Source organism: Mustela putorius, unplaced genomic scaffold (genome assembly GCF_011764305.1).
Source record: "Mustela putorius furo isolate JIRA1106 unplaced genomic scaffold, ASM1176430v1.1 tig00003845_pilon_pilon_pilon, whole genome shotgun sequence".
Lineage (NCBI taxonomy): Eukaryota > Metazoa > Chordata > Mammalia > Carnivora > Mustelidae > Mustela > Mustela putorius.
Genome location: NW_025421998.1, coordinates 3,923,828 through 3,942,055, shown reverse-complemented (window position 1 = coordinate 3,942,055; position 18,228 = coordinate 3,923,828). Strand labels below are relative to the sequence as shown.

Sequence of the window (18,228 nt, the reverse complement as noted above, 5' to 3'; positions counted from 1 at the left end):
AGAAAGTTCTTCTTGTACACCAAAAGATTTCTAAATTTTAAAATTCTAAAATCGTAGAAAAATACAGTTTCCAGAAGAGTCAAGTCAATCTTGAAGGAAAAAAAAAAGTTAGATTTTTTTACTATCAGATTGCAGGATTTACTGTAAACCTACAGTAATTTAGATGAAATGGTATTGGTACAAATATAGACAAATATGCCAATTGAACAGAAGAGATGAGTCCAGAAATAGACTCATATATATACTGTCCCTTGATTTACAATAAAGGCCCTACCACAGTTTACTGGGAAAAGGATGATATTTTCAAAAAATACTGCTGGAGCAACTGAACATCCACATAAAGAGGAAAATGATCCTGCTCTTTTCCATGGTGCCTAGGAGGTGATAGTTTGCTTTAGGATGAAGCAGAACATCTCTTTCCCAGCTATTGGCAACCAGAAACTCATTGAAGTGGAAGATGACTGCGAACTTATTACCTTTTATCAGAAGTGTATGGCCGTGGAAGGTGCTGCTGATACTCTGGGTGAAGAATGGAAGGGTTATGTGATCTGAACCAGTGGTGGCAATGACAAACAAGTCTTCCCCATGAAGTGGGGTGTCTTGACCCCTGGTTGTGTCTGCCTGCTGTTGAGTAAGGAACATTCCTGTTATAGACCAAGAAGGACTGGAGAAAAAAGGCACAAATCAGTTTGGGGTTGCATTGTGGATGTTAATCTCAGTGTTCTTAATTTGGTCTTTGTTAAAGAAAGGGGAAAAGGATAGTCCTGGATTCACTGATATTGCTGTGCCTCATTGCCTGGGGCCCAAAAGAGCTAGAAGAATCTGCAAACTTTTCCATCTCTATAAAGAAGATGATGTCTATCACTATGTTATGAGAAAGCCCCTAAGCAAAGAAGGTAAGAAACCTAGAACCAAAGTGTCCAAGATTGAGCACTTGTTATTCCACATATCCTCCTACATAAACATTGGCATATTTCTCTTAAGAAAGAGTGTACTAAGAAAAAAACAAGGAGGAGGCTGGAGAATATGCTAAACTTTTGGCCAAGAAAAAGGAGGTTTAAAAAAAAAAATGCTGGGGACAGATTGTGAAGACACAGAGACTGTCCACTCTGAGACCTTCTACCTCTAAGCCTGAATCCAGTCAAAATGAGATTTTCTAAGAGTAACAAATAAATAAAATCAGACATAAAAAAAAAAAAACAATGATTCTCAATTCCCTACCTCACACTATACTAAAAAATTAATTCATAGTGGATCATAAACCCAGATCTTCTTGAAGAAAATGTAGAATATCTTTATGAATTTGGGGGTAGCATAGATATCATAAGCAGAATCCCACAAAAACTAAACATAAAAGAGAAAATAGTAATTTTGACTTTAGTTTAATGATGAACTATGTTTATCAAAAGCTGTCATTAAGAATGTGAATAAGCATGTGAAAAACTGATAGCTTCTTCTCTAAGATCAGGACCGAGATAAGGATGTTTACTTCCACTTTTACTCAACATAGTACTGAAAGTGCCAGTCACAGCAATCAGATAAGAAAAAGAAATAAAAGGATCCAAATTGGTAAGGAAAAAATAGAATTTTCACTGTTTGCAGATGACAAGATACTATCTGTAGAAAATCCTAAAGACTCCACTGAAAAACTACAAGAAGTGATAAAAACATTCACTAAGGTTATAGGATACAAAATCAATATACAGAAACTGACTTCATTTATATACACTAGTAATGAAATTGCAGAAAGAGAAATTAAGAAAACAATATCATTTACAATTGCACCAAAAAGAATAAAATACCTAGGAATAAACTTAACCAAAGAAGTGAAAAGACCTGTACTTTGAAAACTATAAGACACTGATGAAAGAAATTGAAGATGACACAAACAAGTGGAAAGATGTTTCATTGATCATGGATTGGGAAAACAAATATTGTTAAAATGTCCATACTACCCAAAGCAATCTACAGATTTAATGCAATCCCTGTCAAAATGCTAAGAGGAGTTTTCAGGGAACTAGGACAAACAATCCTAAAATTTGTACAGAAACACAAAGATTCTCAAGAGCCAAAGCAATCTTTTTTTTTTTAATTTTATTTTTTCAGTGTTCCAAGATTCATTGTTTATGCACTATGCCCAGTACTCCATGCAATATGTACCCTCCTTAATACCCACCACTAGGCTCACCTAACACTCCACCTCCCAAAGTAGTCTTCAAAAAGAACAGAACTGGAGGTATTATGATGCTACATTTCAAGATACACTACAAGCTATAGTAATCAAAACAGTACAGTGTTGGTACAAAAATAAGCACATAGATCAATGGAACAAAATAAAGAACCCCAAAATAAACCCACAAATATACAGTCATTAATATTTGACAAAGAAGGCAGACTGTGCAATAGGTAAATGCCAGTCTCTTCAACAAATGGTGTTGGGAAAACTGAACATCTACATACAAAAGAATGAAATTTGATCACTTTCTTATACCATGCACAAAAATAAGTTCAAAATGGATTAGGGGACTAAATGTGAGACCTGAAACTATAAAAATCCTACAAGGGAACACAAACAGTGATTTCTCTGACTTGTCTCCTGAGGTAAGGGAAACAAAAGCAAAAATAAACTATTGGCACTACATCAAAATAAAAAGCTTCTGTGTAGCAAAGGAAACAATCACAAAACTGAAAGACAACCTACTGAATGGGAGAAGATATTTGCAAATGACACATCTGCTAAAAGATTAGTATCCAGAATATATAAAGAACATATATACAACTCAATGTCAAAAAAACCCAAGCAACCCAATTAAAATGGGCAGAAGACATGAACGGATATACAGATAGCTGGCAGACACATGAAAAGATGCTCGTCATCCCCCATAATCAGAGAAGTAAATCAAACCCATAAAAAGATGTCACCACACACCTGTCAGAATGGCTAAAATAAGAAAACACAAGAAACAAGTGTTGGTGAGGGTCTGGAGGAGAAGGAGTCTTCATATACTGTTCGTGGGAATACAAATTGGTGCAGCCACTTTGGAAAACATTATGGAGGTGCCTCAAAAAATTAAAAATAGGATTACCATAGGATCCAGTAATTCCGCTACTGAATATTTACTCAAAGAATATGAAAACACTAATTTGAAAGGATCTTTGTACCCCTATGTTTATTGCAGCGTAATAATGGATAGCCAAATTATGGAAACATCCCAAGCATCCATCAAGTGATGAATGGATAAGGAAGAAGTGTTTTATATATATACAATGGAATATTACTCAGTCACAAAAAAGAATGAAATCTTGCCCTTTGCAACAACATGGATGGAACTAGAAGGTATAATGTTAAATGGAATAAGTCAAGTAGAGTCGAAGTGAAGACAAATACTGTATGATTTCATTTGTATGTGGCATTTAAGAAACAAAACAAATGAGCAAAGAAAGAAAGAGACAAACAAAAAAACAGACGTTAAAATATAGAGAACAAAATATAAAGAACTCCCCAGAGGGGAGGTAGGTGAATGGGTGAAATAGGTAAAAGGGATTAAAAGTTCACTTATCATGATGAACTGATACATCATTGTTGAATTACTGTATTGTATGCCTGGAACTAATATAACACTGTATGCTTAATTATATTAGAATTAATTTTTTTTAATTTTTAAAAAAGAATGTGAATAACTAAGTCACGAACTAAGAGAAGAACTCATATTCAGATTATATAAGGAGCTTCTGTTATCAAAAAAGAAAAGATAAATATCTGTTTATTAAAAATGGAGAAAAGCCTGAGTGGGCAACACAAAACTGTGAATATTTAAATATCTAATAAGCATATTAAAAAGTGTTCAACCTCATTAGTCATTAGAGAAATGCAAATTAAAATTACAATTTATTACCAGTATCAGCCCATCAGAATATCTGAAATTAAAAAGAGTGAAAGTAACAGTATCATTGAGGATATAGAGCACCTGCATGGCTGGGGAAATGTAAAGTGTTCAAACACTTTAGCAAACTGTATGACACTATATAATACTACACACCTGCCTACTTTATGACATGCAATTCCACTATTCCACTCTTACATATAAACCCAAGAGAAACATATATGTCCACCAAAAAGGATATGTTAAGAATAGCCAAAGGAACTTCCTTCATCATAGCCCAAAGCTGAAAAAAAAAGAGCTGCCATGTCAACTGGAGAAAGTATGAACTCATCATCCAATTTTCGTGTAGTGGGATACAATACAACACGAGAATAAACCCCTATGCACACAACAACATAGATGAAAATCTTAAAAACCATTTTGTTAGGCAAAAGAAACCAGACACAAAAGAGTACACATTATTGAATTAGAACTCTATACTATACAAGAATAGTAAAAATCAGCCTGTGGTGTTAAACATCAGAATAGTGCTCAGGGATTTTTTTTTTCTCCTGGGAAAAAGCAGGAGGGGATTTTCTGGGGTGAGGCAAATGATATGCTGACGTTTGTGGTGGTTCTCCAGTTGCACACCAGTGCAAAAACCCCATCAAACTGTATATTTAGCATTTTTGCACTTTACCCCATGAGTTATATTGAAAAAGCAAAAAATAAAGAGCATTTCGTATCTGATTTCTCTAGTTGTTTTTCTAAGTTTTGATGATATAAAAATTATGATTCATTTAGGAAAGTACATAGAACTCCTTTCATCAGAGGTGTACACAAGGAAAAAAACTTGCACCTAACCCCAAATTCTGGCTAATGATGTATATTCATAAATTTAAGTAAAGTGTTAATTTGTGGTATGAAAAAAAACTCTTTTATTTTCTGTAGATCATGAAAATACATTTTTTTAAATAACTTCTATTAACATTTCAGCTTTATCTTTTACCTTTAGGTCATTTATCTATCTGGAGACCACATATGCCTACCATTTTAGGTGAGGATCTGGTTGTATTTTTCTTTGGATACGGATCACCTTCCTTGCTCCTTGAAATAATTTTCTTCTTCATTATGCATCGAATTCTATTTACACAGGGATCTAAATTCCCAATTCGATTCTATTTGTTTTTATGCCAATCCTATACTGTTGTTATTAGTGTGGCTTGGTGGTAGGCCCTCGCTGAAAGCAGAGCAAATTCCCCCCTTCTTAAAGTTAACTTAGTTCTTCATAGATTATATTCTTCAGGGGACATTTAGAACAAATCAAGTTCTTTATAAAACTGCCAAACCAAGTTTTTGACTGGGATTGAATTGAATTTTGTTAATTATTTCAACTCCTATATTTTTTATATTTTATATTTCATATGGTTCTTTTCAATGACTTTTTCCTGCTTCCTATTAATAATAGCCCTCTCATCCCCCAATGCCTTGGAGTTATTGTTGTGCTTACTTTAAAATCATTGCTCATCTGATCTAATAATACTTCTTTTGAAGACATACAAATGGCTAACAGACACATGAAAAAAATGTTCATCATCATTAGCCATCAGGGAGATTCAAATCAAAACCACATTAAGATACCACCTTACACCAGTTAGAATGGCCAAAATCAACAAGAGTGTTGGAGAGGATGTGGAGAAAGGGGAACCTTCTTAAACTGTTGGTGGGAATGCAAGTGGGTGCAGCCACTTTGGAAAACAGTCTGGAGATTCCTTAAGAAATTAAAAATAGAGCTACCCTTTAACCCTGCAATTGCACTACTGGGTATTTACCCCAAAGATACAGATGTAGTGAAAAGAAGGGCATCTGTACCCCAATGTTCATAGCAGCAATGGCCACAGTCGCCAAACTGTGGAAAGAACCAAGATGCCCTTCAACAGAGGAATGGATAAAGAAGACGTGGTCCATATATACAAGGAAGTATTATGCCTCCATCAGAAAGGATGAATTCAACTTTTGTATCAACATGGACATGACTGGAGGAGATTATGCTGAGTGAAATAAGTCAAGCAGAGAAAGTCAATTATCATATGGTTTCACTTACTTGTGGAGCATAAGGAATAACACGGAGGACATTGAGAGGAGAGGAGAAATGAGTTGGGGGAAATCGGGGGGGGAGACAAACCATGAGAGACTGTGGACTCTGAGAAAGAAACTGAGGGTTTTGGAGGGCAACGGGGTGGGGAGTTTGGTGAGCCTGGTGGTGGGTATTAAGGAGGGCATTTATTGCATGGGGCACTGGGTATGGTGCATAAACAATGAATATTGGAAACTGAAAAAATAAGATAAAATTAAAATAATAATAATACTTTTTTTTGCAATATGTTTTTTGTAGTTGTTAATATTTTTTAAATAGTTGTTTTCTTCTCTCATTTCTTCTTTTGGCCTGTGACTTTCAGTTTCCCTGGGAATATCAGCTTCTTTATCCTGTAATGTGCATACAGGAAAGGGTAAAACATATATTCTAGTTCTCATCCTAACAGATGGTTTAGGGGAGGCAAGGAGGTGAACCGAAGAACTCCACTGATCACCATTTCTTTGCTGCTACTCCACCAGTCATCTCTTGAACCACAAAGCCATCTACAAACTCATCCAAAGAAAAGGAAATCCACGAGCTCTGGGATTTGCCGGGGCGGGTCTGGGGGTGGGGGGGGGAGTCAAATGCTGGATGTCAAAGGCCCGGGCTGGTTGCCACATCTGGTTTCCTCAGTTCTGCAGGATTTGATGAAGTTGCAAATTCCCTGCCAACATGGGGTGTCCTATGGTGACAGAATCTGCAACTCTCTTCCAGCCAAATGGGACAGGCAGAACTTAAAATGCTCTTAATGTTCTATATCTTGATTGAAATGGGGTTCACACGGGGTACACATTTGTCGAAATCATTGAACCGTACACTCAGGACCTGTGCCTCCCACTGTGTAAACAGAATCCCTGGGCATAATGACAGGATATCTGCTCTCATCATCTTTCACTTTACTGTTACTGAACACTGATCTGGATATGCTAGTATTAAAGTAAGTTGCAAAACTAAATTGGAATTATAAATGTGAGAGAGGACGATGCAATACTATATTTGTTAGCTCTTACCCTATTTCCTCTGGAATGCCCAAAACCTCATTGAAAAAAATATTAGAACTATGGGGAGTTTAGTAAGATTGCCAGTTAATCAATAAACCCACATCGATCTCTAACTGGGGTCATAGTTCAAACGCGTACAGCATTTCACCGAATGAAAATGGGTGAAAGGAAATAAATTGTGAGGAAGGCAGTATAAATTTTTTATTTTATTGAATTTTGGTTTAAACAAGCGATGTAAACATTTGTTATACCGAAGATTATATTTTAAATTTGAAGAAGAAAGAGCATAAATTGATAAATCAAAACAATTTCATTTCACATTTTTTTCTCACTTGGGGATACTGATTTAAGCCTGAAAAAAAAACCCAACACATTTTATAGTAAGATAGCAAAATCAAGTCTTATGTTTCCATTGTCATGTGTGGAACAGAATTCAACCTTGAAGCCTTTAACTGGGAGTAATATTTTGTTTCCTATGGTTTCATATTTCATAAGAGAAAACAGCTGCTCACAAATTTAGGAAATTCCTAACCTAACATAATCTTTGTATGATGATTTTTCTATTAGTGCAATCATACCCCGGATATTTGCACAATTCTCATGGAATGATATAAACATGTGTCACAATATGTTTCTCAGCTCAGAAACTTCCATTTATAGTTCTTCTGTCAGTCTTCTCCTGCTAAAGATAAAGTGAGCATTGTTGGTTCCTTTTCTCAAAAGGAGAATTTGGTATACAGTAGGCTGTGTTTAGAGGTTAAGAGCCCTGATTCTGCAGCTAGACTGTGTGAATTCTATCCTGGCTCCAGCACTTGGGGACTGTGACCTGGAGACAAGATTTCAACCTTTCTGGGCCTCCGTGCATTACCTGTAAAGTGGTAGCAATTACAGCACCTATCGCAGAGGGACGATTAGATCACCGAACGTATGCACAGCTCTAAGAGCAATGCCCATTGCATGGCAAGCACGTTGTGTTGGTCATTATTAAGAACCTGGTTTTGAATTCAGTTTTTAACCCCACTATTAGGGAATCTAGTTCACGCTGACATATTTTCATTTTTGGAAACTGATTACAACGCAAGAAGATAAACTAAGGCTGATGCCCACCATGTCTGAGGGCACTAAACCATAACCGGGTATCTATCTATGGGCTCTTTTACAGAATATTTTCAAAGTAGGTAGGAATGTTTATCAAAGCAAAGGCCAAGTCCTCGTCTTCTTGGTGAGCTGAGGTGGGTGGGGTATTTTCCCCGAATGATCTAACAAGTCAATTCATTTTCTAATCCCCCGCTAAGCCCCTACCCTCTGTGCAGAAGACCACACTAAGACAATCTGCATCCTAATCATTGAAAACAGCATTGAACGTTGGTCCCAGGGTGAAGTGATTCAGGAGTATCCAGGTTACGGTTTTGATTACCGACCACCATGTTATATTCTGTTTCTAACTGTCTAGCTCAAAGTGAGTATTCACTTCATTTGAGGCAGCAGGTAGATGAAAAGTTAGTATCTTAGACATAGACTTCCTGTCAAATAAGACGATAACACTGGGTATGGAAGGAACGTCACCTGTACATAGATTTACCGATTTTGTCAAGTGGTATGAAAATTCTTCACAGAGTTCAACACAGAGTTCAACACACAAAAATAAGTTACTTTTGCATGGGGCACTGGGTATGGTACATAAACAATGAATCTTGGAACACTGAAAAGAATTAAATTTAAATTTTTTTTTAAAGATTTTATTTATTTATTTGACAGAGAGAGATCACAAGTAGAGAGGCAGGCAGAGAGGAGGGGGAAGCAGGCTCCCTGCTGAGCAGAGAGAACCCTATGCGGGGCTCGATCCCAGGACCCTGAGACCATGACCTGAGCCGAAGGCAGAGGCTTTAACCCACTGAGCCACGCAGGTGCCCGTTAATTTTAAAAAATAATTTATTTTTGATTTTAGGTTTTCATGGACACTGTGTCCAAATGTTCTTTCGGGGCATAAGATTTCTCATGGTCACCATAAATTAAAATAACCAACAGGGAGGTATTATTATTTGTCTTAACAACTAAGAAAATGGCAGAAAATGGCACAGGGGACTTAAAATTCTCTGCCAGTTTTTCTATAACTTCCCAGCCATATTAACATGCTGAAGGTATTTAGGGCAAATTTAAGTTTCTGTAACAAAATACAGCGGCATAAAGAAAGAGAAGTTTGTTTCTCTCCCATCTAATCGTTTCACAGTGTGTGGAGCCCTGGTTGACTGGGCCGCTCTGCCTCATGAAGTCATCTGAGGGTTGTATCTTGTTCCAGCCTTTCTTGGGGTGTTTACCTTGTCCATCCACATGATTGAAATGGGGTTCTGATGATCCATTTCAAGAAGAGCTGAAGAACACGACAAGCATTTTCCTCAACAAGTGACACAGCGTTAATACCTATCCATTTTGCTCATTCAAGGTCACATTTTTTAATGACGACAAAGATTATTAACGACTGAGGAATAAACTTTCCAGGAATTTTTAAAGCCAATAGGAAAAAAAAATTATAAAGCTGTATTCATGGATATAAAAGATTTAAATAAATTCTCATTTATACTGCATTTCAGTAAGAGAAAAAAAATCTTATAGCTATTGTGATGGTTAATTTTATGTGTCACCTTGGCTGTGTCATGGCACCTGGTTTTTGGTCAAAGACTAGATTAGATGTTGCTATGAAGATAGTGCTTAGATGTGATTAACATTTAATCAGCAGACAGTGAGTAAAGCAGATTACTTCTAGGATGTGGAGAGGCCTCCTCTAAACATTTCAAAACTTTAGGAAAACACAGAGGATCCCCCCAAGGGAGAAGGAACTCTGCTCCAGAAAACCTTTGGTTTGAGAATATACCATCAAGCCTTCCCTAGCTCTCCAGCCTACCAATCTGTTCTGCAGATTTCAGACTTGCCAACCTCCTAGTGACTGGAGCAAGTTCCTTAAAATCGCTCTCTCTCAATCTCTCTTGTCTTTCTCTGTCTGCACCCCCCCACACACACACACACATCCTATGGTTCTGTTTCCTGGAAAACCCTGACTAATACAGCTCTGTAAATTCTCTTCTCATCATCTTAATTCAGTGACATCTGAAATGCTCCCCAGGATGATGATGATGATGATGATGACAACGGTCAGGAAGCTGCTGACTTTTCTGTGTGTGGAAAGACCAGTTGGTTACATGGTTTTAAAGCTGACCTTGAGGGGTGTCTGGGAGGCTCAGTCATTAAGCATCTGCCTTTGGCTCAGGTCATGATCCCAGGGTCCTGGGACCGAGCCTAGCATCAGGCTCCCTGCTCAGCGGGGAGTCTGGTTGTCCCTCTCCCACTCCCCTGCTTGTGTTCCCTCTCTGTCAAATAAATAAATAAAATATTTTTTAAAAAAGCTAACCTTGAAAAATAAATACATATAAATGTTAAAAATAAATATGAAATAATAAATGCAGAGAGGAAAATTAACATTCAAAAATAAAAAATATTTGCACACCAATCAGAGGAAATTATTTAGAAATCGATAAGAAAGATTGTAACATACACACAGGGATAAGTAATAGCATAATATTAAAATATAAAATCAAAGAAATGGAACCAAACATTAAAATATATTTAAGCATTTAATGTGTAAGTGTAGAATTTCAAATAAGTGAAGAAAAAATGTATTTAATGAATACAAGGTGTTGGGACAACTAGTGAAGCATTTTCAAAAAACTTAATTTTTGTATTCTGGCCAGAAATCACATTGATTCTGTATCTTGACTATAAGCCATAAATTAAAGATATAAATGCCAAAACGAATGTATAAAATATGAAAGAAAACAGAGATCAATATAAATATGATCTTTGGACAGAGACAACTTTTTTTTTTTTTTAAGGTTTTATTTATTTGACAGACAGAGATCACAAGTAGGCAGAGAGGCAGGCAGAGAGAGACAGGCTCCTTGCTGAGCAGAGAGCCCGATGCAGGACTCGATCCCAGGACCCTGAGATCATGACCCGAGCTGAAGGCAGAGGCTTTAACCCACTGAGCCACCCAGGTGCCCCCAGAGATAACTTTTTAAAGTATCACACTAAGACAGGAATTATAAAACTATCATTACATTTTATCATATTAACATTCAAAAATAAAAAATATTTGCAAACCAATCAGAGGAAATTATTTAGAAATCGATAAGAAAGACATAATTATGCAAGTAGGAAAATAAAATACAAGAAAGACAATCCATGAAAGAAGAAAAATATCCAAATAACTTATATACATTGAAAAAATTCTACCTTATAAACAATTGCCAATTATTAGCATTATTAATTAGTATATTAGTATAATTATAGTAGTATTTGGAATACTACATTTTACCTAAAAGTTTGGAAAAATGATCTTGTGACTAATAGATGTAGAAAATGGGTATAGAAAACTTTTTGGAGGCAGCACCCGATTGTGTGTGTATGTTGTGTATTGGGTGTGTGTGTGTGTGTGTATGATATACTCTCTGTTTATATTTTTATTCACTTGGATCTAGCAATTCCTCCTATGGGACTACCTCATGAGTCTAAGTCAATCCTTCCATTGTCACACCAAAAAACAAGTAACCCAGAAACTTATTTGACCACCAGAAGGGAAGCTTATTATTCCAGAGTCCAAACTAAGGGAGACATACGAGATTATGTGTAAGACAGATGGGGGAATGGGAGGCCTAAGTGGGAACACACGCCTCCCTCCATCCATCCCCTGCTCTACCTTGAGATCCCCTGAGAGCAAACTCTAAGAAGAGGCATATAGGGGAATTGGGAAGCTTTTATAGTAAACTAAAGAAGTAATCATGAATTGTTCGAAGATATATCTAAAAAATTTGTTAATGAAAACAATACATTGTTCTCGCTTCTACAGCACACATACTAAAATTGGGATGATACTGAGAAGATTAGCATGGCCGCTGAACAAGGATGACACGCAAATTCGTGAAGCGTTCCATATTTTTGAAGACGGACCATTTACACCAATGTGGATGGAACTGCAGGGTGTTATGCTGAGCAAAAGAAGTCAGTCAGAGAAAGACAATTACCATATGCTCTCACTGATACGTGGTACATAAGGAACAGCACAGAGGATCCTAGGGGACGGGAGGGAAAACTGAATGGGAAGAAATCAGAGAAGGAGACAAACCCTGAGAGGCTCTTAACTCTAGGGAACAAACAGGGTTGCTGGAGGGGAGGTGGGTGGGGGGAGGGGTAACTGGGTGATGGACATTAAGGAGCACACGTGATGTGATGAGCACCGGGTATTATATGCAACTGATGAATCATTGAACTGTATCTGAAACTAATGATGGAATATATGTTGGCTAATTAAACCTAAATTTAAAAAATTATACTGAATATTCAGTATATATATTGAATTCAATTTCACTCTTCAGTGTCTCAATTCATTGTCTAAATCATAGTAATCCTACATAATGGCAAAATATATGGGCATTTAAATTACATTAGAGAAGGGATGGCTGGGTGGCTCGGTCAGTTAAGTATGTGTCATGATCTCAGGGTCCTGGAATCCAGTTCCACATCTGTCTCCTTGCTCAGTGGGGACCCTTTTCCTCCTTCTGCCTGCTGCTCTCCCTGCTTGTGTGTGCTCTCTCTCTGACAAATAAAAAAATCTCCAGAAATAAATAAATTGTTAGAGAAGACTGTTTAATAACATAGTGAATCAGTTACCACCTAATCTCTATTATTAGGGGAAGGCATAAATGTCAAAAAAGTAAATGTGCCATGAATTAAATTTACATTTAAATTATAAGTATAAATTAGTCACCAACAGTTTCCTAAGAATTAAGAGGATAAAAAAAAATCGAGAGAATAGTTCCTGTTCCTGCCCAAAGCAGCTCAAAGCTCCATGAGCCCTTTGACGACACAGAGCAGATATTTCAGCACTTCCAGGGGCTCACCATCAGGTGTTTCTGGGACTCCTGCTGGTTGGTGCCGGCATCTCAGCGAGTGATCCGTTTTCCACACGGTTCCTGTCATCCCCTGGGACACGGCTTCCTCCTCTATAAGGATCTACTGGAGGTCTCCAGCCGGATGGCTGCTCCCTGCTCACAGCGTGTCTCCACTGTGGGCACAGACTTGACTCCACTGACCAGACTAGAATGTTCTATGAGATGTTAATTAAATTTAATGGATAAATAAAGGAAATATCACAAAGACTGACAAATGATAATTGCTGGATATGGACGTGCAAGGAGCCCATTGGTGGAGGTGTCCTCAAGGAGTTTCTTCCCTTCGTACCCTGGCCCAGCTCCACAGGCTGAGGAGAACTCCAAGGGTTTTCTTGCCTCAGATCCAAGACCTGACCTCCATGAAGCTCCTAGAGAGAGAGAGAACCCCCCTCCTCCTGTCCCATTTATGATTCACATGTAAAAACTTTAAAATTTTATGTGTTTATTTTTATTGAGATAAATTTCACCTACTTTAAAATTCACCATCTTAAATTGTACAATTCAGTACTTAAAAAAAAAAAGTATACTCACAGAGTTGTGCAACAACCATCATGGCCATCTAATTCCAGAACATTTTTTCTGTGATTCACTTTTCAATCCTCATTTCCCATTCCTGAAACCCCACTGGGGTTTCAGAGCACCTGACAGGGTAGACGGCTGTTTACCACCCAAGCTCTGAGCCACCTGAGGACTTAGCAAAAGCATCAGCTGGTGGAAGATAAAATAACATGGCTTTTCTCTGCAGCCCGTCGGGTGTCCAGTACTGAGTGCGGACTGGGAACTGACCCCCCAGCTGTGCTAGAGACAGTCAGATGTCACTTCTCTGAGGGCAGAGGGGTGGTGGCCTGAGCAGGGCCATGTGGCACACTGATGGGGCTTCCTCGCTGTGGAGAGAAACAGCAGCGTGGGGGAAAGAGGTGTGCCTTCCCTCAGACACTCTGGCCCACACCTGGTTCACTTCTTCCCAGGACGAGCCTTGGAGGAGAGCCCCCTCCCTCCAGGACACACCCAACCCTCCCTGAGGTAGCTTATCCGTAGGTAACGCAGGTGTGTGGCTCCTGGCTCTTCACTGGTCCAACACACCGAGTGCTGGTTGGGACTTCATTCCCAGTCAGCTCCTTCCCCAGTTCCCCCATCACAGAGCTCCATGTCCCGCCTGCCTTCAGGGTCTCAGCTCCAAGCTCCACAGACAACTGCTCAATCCCTACGCCTGAGAACTACAGTTCCCATTTTCTTTTCTTTTTTTCTTTTCTTTCCTATCCTTTTCTTTTCTCTTTTCTTTTCCTTTATAAAGATTTTATTTATTTATTTGACAGAGAGAGGGAGAGAGAGCAAGAGAGCACACAAGCAGAGGGAGTAGCAGAGAGGGAGAAGTAGGCTCCCGGCTGAGCAGGGAGCCCGAGGCAGGGCTCGATCCCTGGACCCTTGGGATCATGACCTGAGCTAAAGGCAGACCCTTAACCAACTGAGCCACCCAGGCGCCTCCGAAGGCCAGTTTCATATGCAGACATATGTTTAGTTTATGTCACAGGACAGCCTCATTCATTACCATTCCTATTCCCAAAGGGGATTTTGGCTTCAGAGCAGCCGGGTTGAAGAGTCCCTCCAAATCTCTCTCTCTCTCTCAGACACACACACACACACACACACACACACAGCGCCAAGGAAACTGTTTTATCTGTACGGCCTCATGCACTAGAACTAAATGCCTCTGGGGACCCAATGCTGCTTCTCGAGGGTCTGTATTCACAGAATTCCGTGGTTGCTGAGAGGAACCACCACATCGTGTGTGGAGTCACTTTACTCATGATACACTGTTGTAGATGGCCGCCCATTTGGAGTGCTTTAAAGGGAACAAAAAGTGTCTTCTCATTGTATCTCTGACCCCCACCTGCCCCTCACCCGTCCCCTCCCCCTGCTCCCACAGCGGGTGTGCGTGTCCCACAGGCCGCAATGCATTTTGGGAAATGTGCAAATTCGATCCTGTGAGGATCACACAACCTTTCAGATCTCCCTAAGCTGATGGAATGTGGGGTGAAGGAAGGAAGGAGAGGAGGGGTTTGGAGTGCGTGGCATGCTGAGGCTGGGAACCATGCAGTCCCAGAGGGAGCTGTGTGGGGAAGGTGCCCAACCTCTGAAAGAAAACCCAAAATTCTTTTTTAATGGGACTAAGTCCAGTTCCTCTGCCGTGAGCTACCCGGCAGGGTCCAAAGTATGTAGTAACCCTCACTGCCCAGCCTCTACCCTCAAGCTGCAAAACTCCTTAGAGATGTCCCTGATTTTTGCTGGCCCACCACTCGGCTCTGCGGGGCAGATCACTGAGTCTTAAGCTGGTTTAAATCCCTGTTCAGCCTTGAGAGGGAGAAGCCTGTCTGCTATGCAGAGATCCTCCTTCCCAACTGGGGTGTCCTCTCTGAAGCCCCCTCCCTGATGACTGGCAGCCTGGGAAAGCCTACCTCCTCCACAGGCCAGTTCTTCTCTCTGCTCACAGCAGCCACTGGAACACGGCCTTGGCTGGACAAGTGCGGTTCAAGAAATATCCAAAGGTAAGCGTGCGTGGTGAGGATAAGTCAGAGCCAGGATAGGACAGTCTTTTGAGGGGAAAGAGAAGCACCAAACTGGAAGGAGCAGGAAACAAAAAGACAACTCATGAGATTCTAAGTAAGCTGTCCTGTCTGTCCTAAGGAGGGGAGAGCATTGCCTTTGTCCTTTAAAAAGGCACTGCCACTGTGCGGGAGAAAAATGAATCTCAGTCTGACCTAGTGATTCCCAAACTAGCCCGCATGTTAGATTACCTGTGAGCATAAAAACTCCCAAAGCCCAGACCTCAGGCCTGCTGGTTAAACCGCAGCCCCCCAGGACTGGAACCCAGGCAGCAGGAACATTGAAAACGCGCGGACATGTTTGACAGCCTCATGTAGACCGGTGTTCTGAGTTCGGCAGCATCAAAATCCGCTGGAGGGCTTAAAACACAACTCCTGGGCCCCCCTGGGCCCATCCCCCGAATTTCTGATCCTCCAGGACAGGGGATGGGGCCTGAGAATTTGCATTTTTACCAAGTTCTCAGGCAAGGCTGCTGGTCCAGGGACCACACATAGAAAACCACTGACCCATCTACTCAAAACGGAGTCAGTAATTAAAGTTGCTTTGGAGATTTAATTCACCCGCTACTGGAAACCATGTTGTTACGATTCCATTTGCCTAGGGAAGAAGGAATTTCATCATATGTGGGTCAGGGGACCCATCCATCGGGCCTTGGATAGCATTGCCCTGCCCCCACCTGGGACTGTGTATCTGGTATCTGAGGCTTCCGTCTAAGGTGTTGAACATGGGCTCTGTCTTGGGCTCTCCCAGGCCCAGGGGGTCCTTCAGTTCTCACCACTCCTACTCCTACCCTAGTAGGGTTTCTACTAGAATGGATACGGCCTTTATTTGCAAGAATCACTTTGTTCCCACCACACTGGCTCCATGGCTGGCCCACAGCGGGGGAGGAATCCAAGGTCAAAGCCTCTCTTTGCCTCACCCTGCTGCTCTGACTTTGAGCCCTGGCGTAGAGGGATAAGAACAACCTCTAGTCATAAAGAACCCCTAAACCAGACTAAGTCCTCAGGGCCCTCAGAGGGAGGGTCCACCAACACCGGGGCTGGGGTTTTCTCAAGCATGACCTCTGCTCTCTCTGCAGCAGCCATGCTGTCTTTCCTGGTTCAGATCCCTCCTTAGAACTGGCTCTATGGGGGCACCTGGGTGGCTCAGCTGGTTAAGCCTCTGCCTTCCGTTCAGGTCATGATCTCAGGGTCCTGGGATCAAGCCCTGCATCAGGCTCCCTGCTCAGCAGGAGGCCTGTTTCTCCTTCTCCTGCTCCCCTTGCCTGTGTTGCCTCTCTCACTGTGTCTCTGTCAAATAAATAAATAAAATCTTTTAAAAAATAAAATAAAAATAAAATAAATAGTTCCTCCCCGCCCCCCTGAGACTGCGTTGTGTTCACTTAAGCTAAAAAGCACACACTACATATCTCTATGGTAAACGCACACATGAGTGTGTTGAAGGAAGGAGGGAACAATGCAGGTGGCAAGTCCTGGTCCTCAAGGAAGCTTCAGTAATAAATCCAGAGAGCTGTCGTGTAGATAGTACTTGTCACATGAGCCAAACCTGTCCATCTGTTACTCATCTCAAACTCTGGTTTGAAACCATTTCCCACCGGACGGAAGCGCAGGCACAAATACTGGTAGACGTTAGTCCCAGGTTGATGAAGGGCGGAAGCAGGGCCCAGAGCCAGGCAGCTCCAGAATCCGCCTTGGCTCCCCAAACCCGCATTCCAGGGGGACTCCAGGGTCCATCGCCACCGTCTTCCTCAGCCAGCCCCTCTTTCCTGGATGCACACTGGGGTCCTCAGGAAACCGGAAGATGGGGTACCCACATTTCTGGGGACAGAAGCCACCTGATAAACATGGCATGCTTTCCCAAACCCTGGGCACGTAGGGAACTTGTTGTTGGATAGATTGAGGTAACTTTCTTTTTCTGTGAAAAGCACCCCCCCCAAAAGCTGCACAACTCACACTTAGTTTCCTTCTTCCTTATGTTAGACCAGGTGGAATTTTGGTATTATAAGTCACCGTGAATTTTATAGGGAAATCAACACCCCAAGTGCAGGCTTGATTGTGCAGCCAGAGTGAGGTGGCAACAAGAGGTCCAGGGGAATTATGATAATATGTAACTGTATTTCAAGATTGTGAAAATTCTACTTGAAGTCGTATAACCAACATAACATTAAATTATGTCATAATCACTCTGCAATGTGCTCAAAATGGGGGGGTATCCCACTGATAATGATGGATGGTTTCAATAATTTGTACCTCTTCTAACAAAACCAGAGAGTCCATTTTGCTCGTTGAAATGCATAGTGATTTACAATAGTGAAAACTACATTTGGCAGCAAGTTATGTTGAAGACAAGATAGGTAGGAAATATTTTCTTGATTAGATAATGGTTGGTTGAAATTCCTTCCAGCTTTTGCAAAACCAAAGTTAGCAATTGAAACCATATCAGACGAGGCATCAATTTTCCATAAACAGAAAACTGTGCAACCCCACTTTATTGAAAACCCTTTATGCGGAGCTAGATTTAATCTCTCAATTTGAGAAGCAGCGCCATGAAATAAGATGTTTGCATGCAAAATCTCCAGATTTCCAATGGAAATGTAAAACAAAGAAGCATTCTGTTCCCTT

At 40.4% G+C, this 18,228-nt stretch overlaps 1 non-coding gene and 1 pseudogene across 1 annotated transcript; both read left to right on the top strand.

The window, feature by feature from the left end:
• The first annotated feature begins 399 nt into the window (after positions 1-399).
• Positions 400-1,160, top strand: LOC106006301 (annotated as a pseudogene).
• Positions 1,161-11,885: 10,725 nt separating this feature from the next.
• LOC123387079 lies at positions 11,886-11,992 on the top strand. Its single transcript, XR_006601442.1, has one exon. It is a non-coding gene; the product is annotated as a U6 spliceosomal RNA (small nuclear RNA).
• The last annotated feature ends 6,236 nt before the right edge of the window (positions 11,993-18,228 follow it).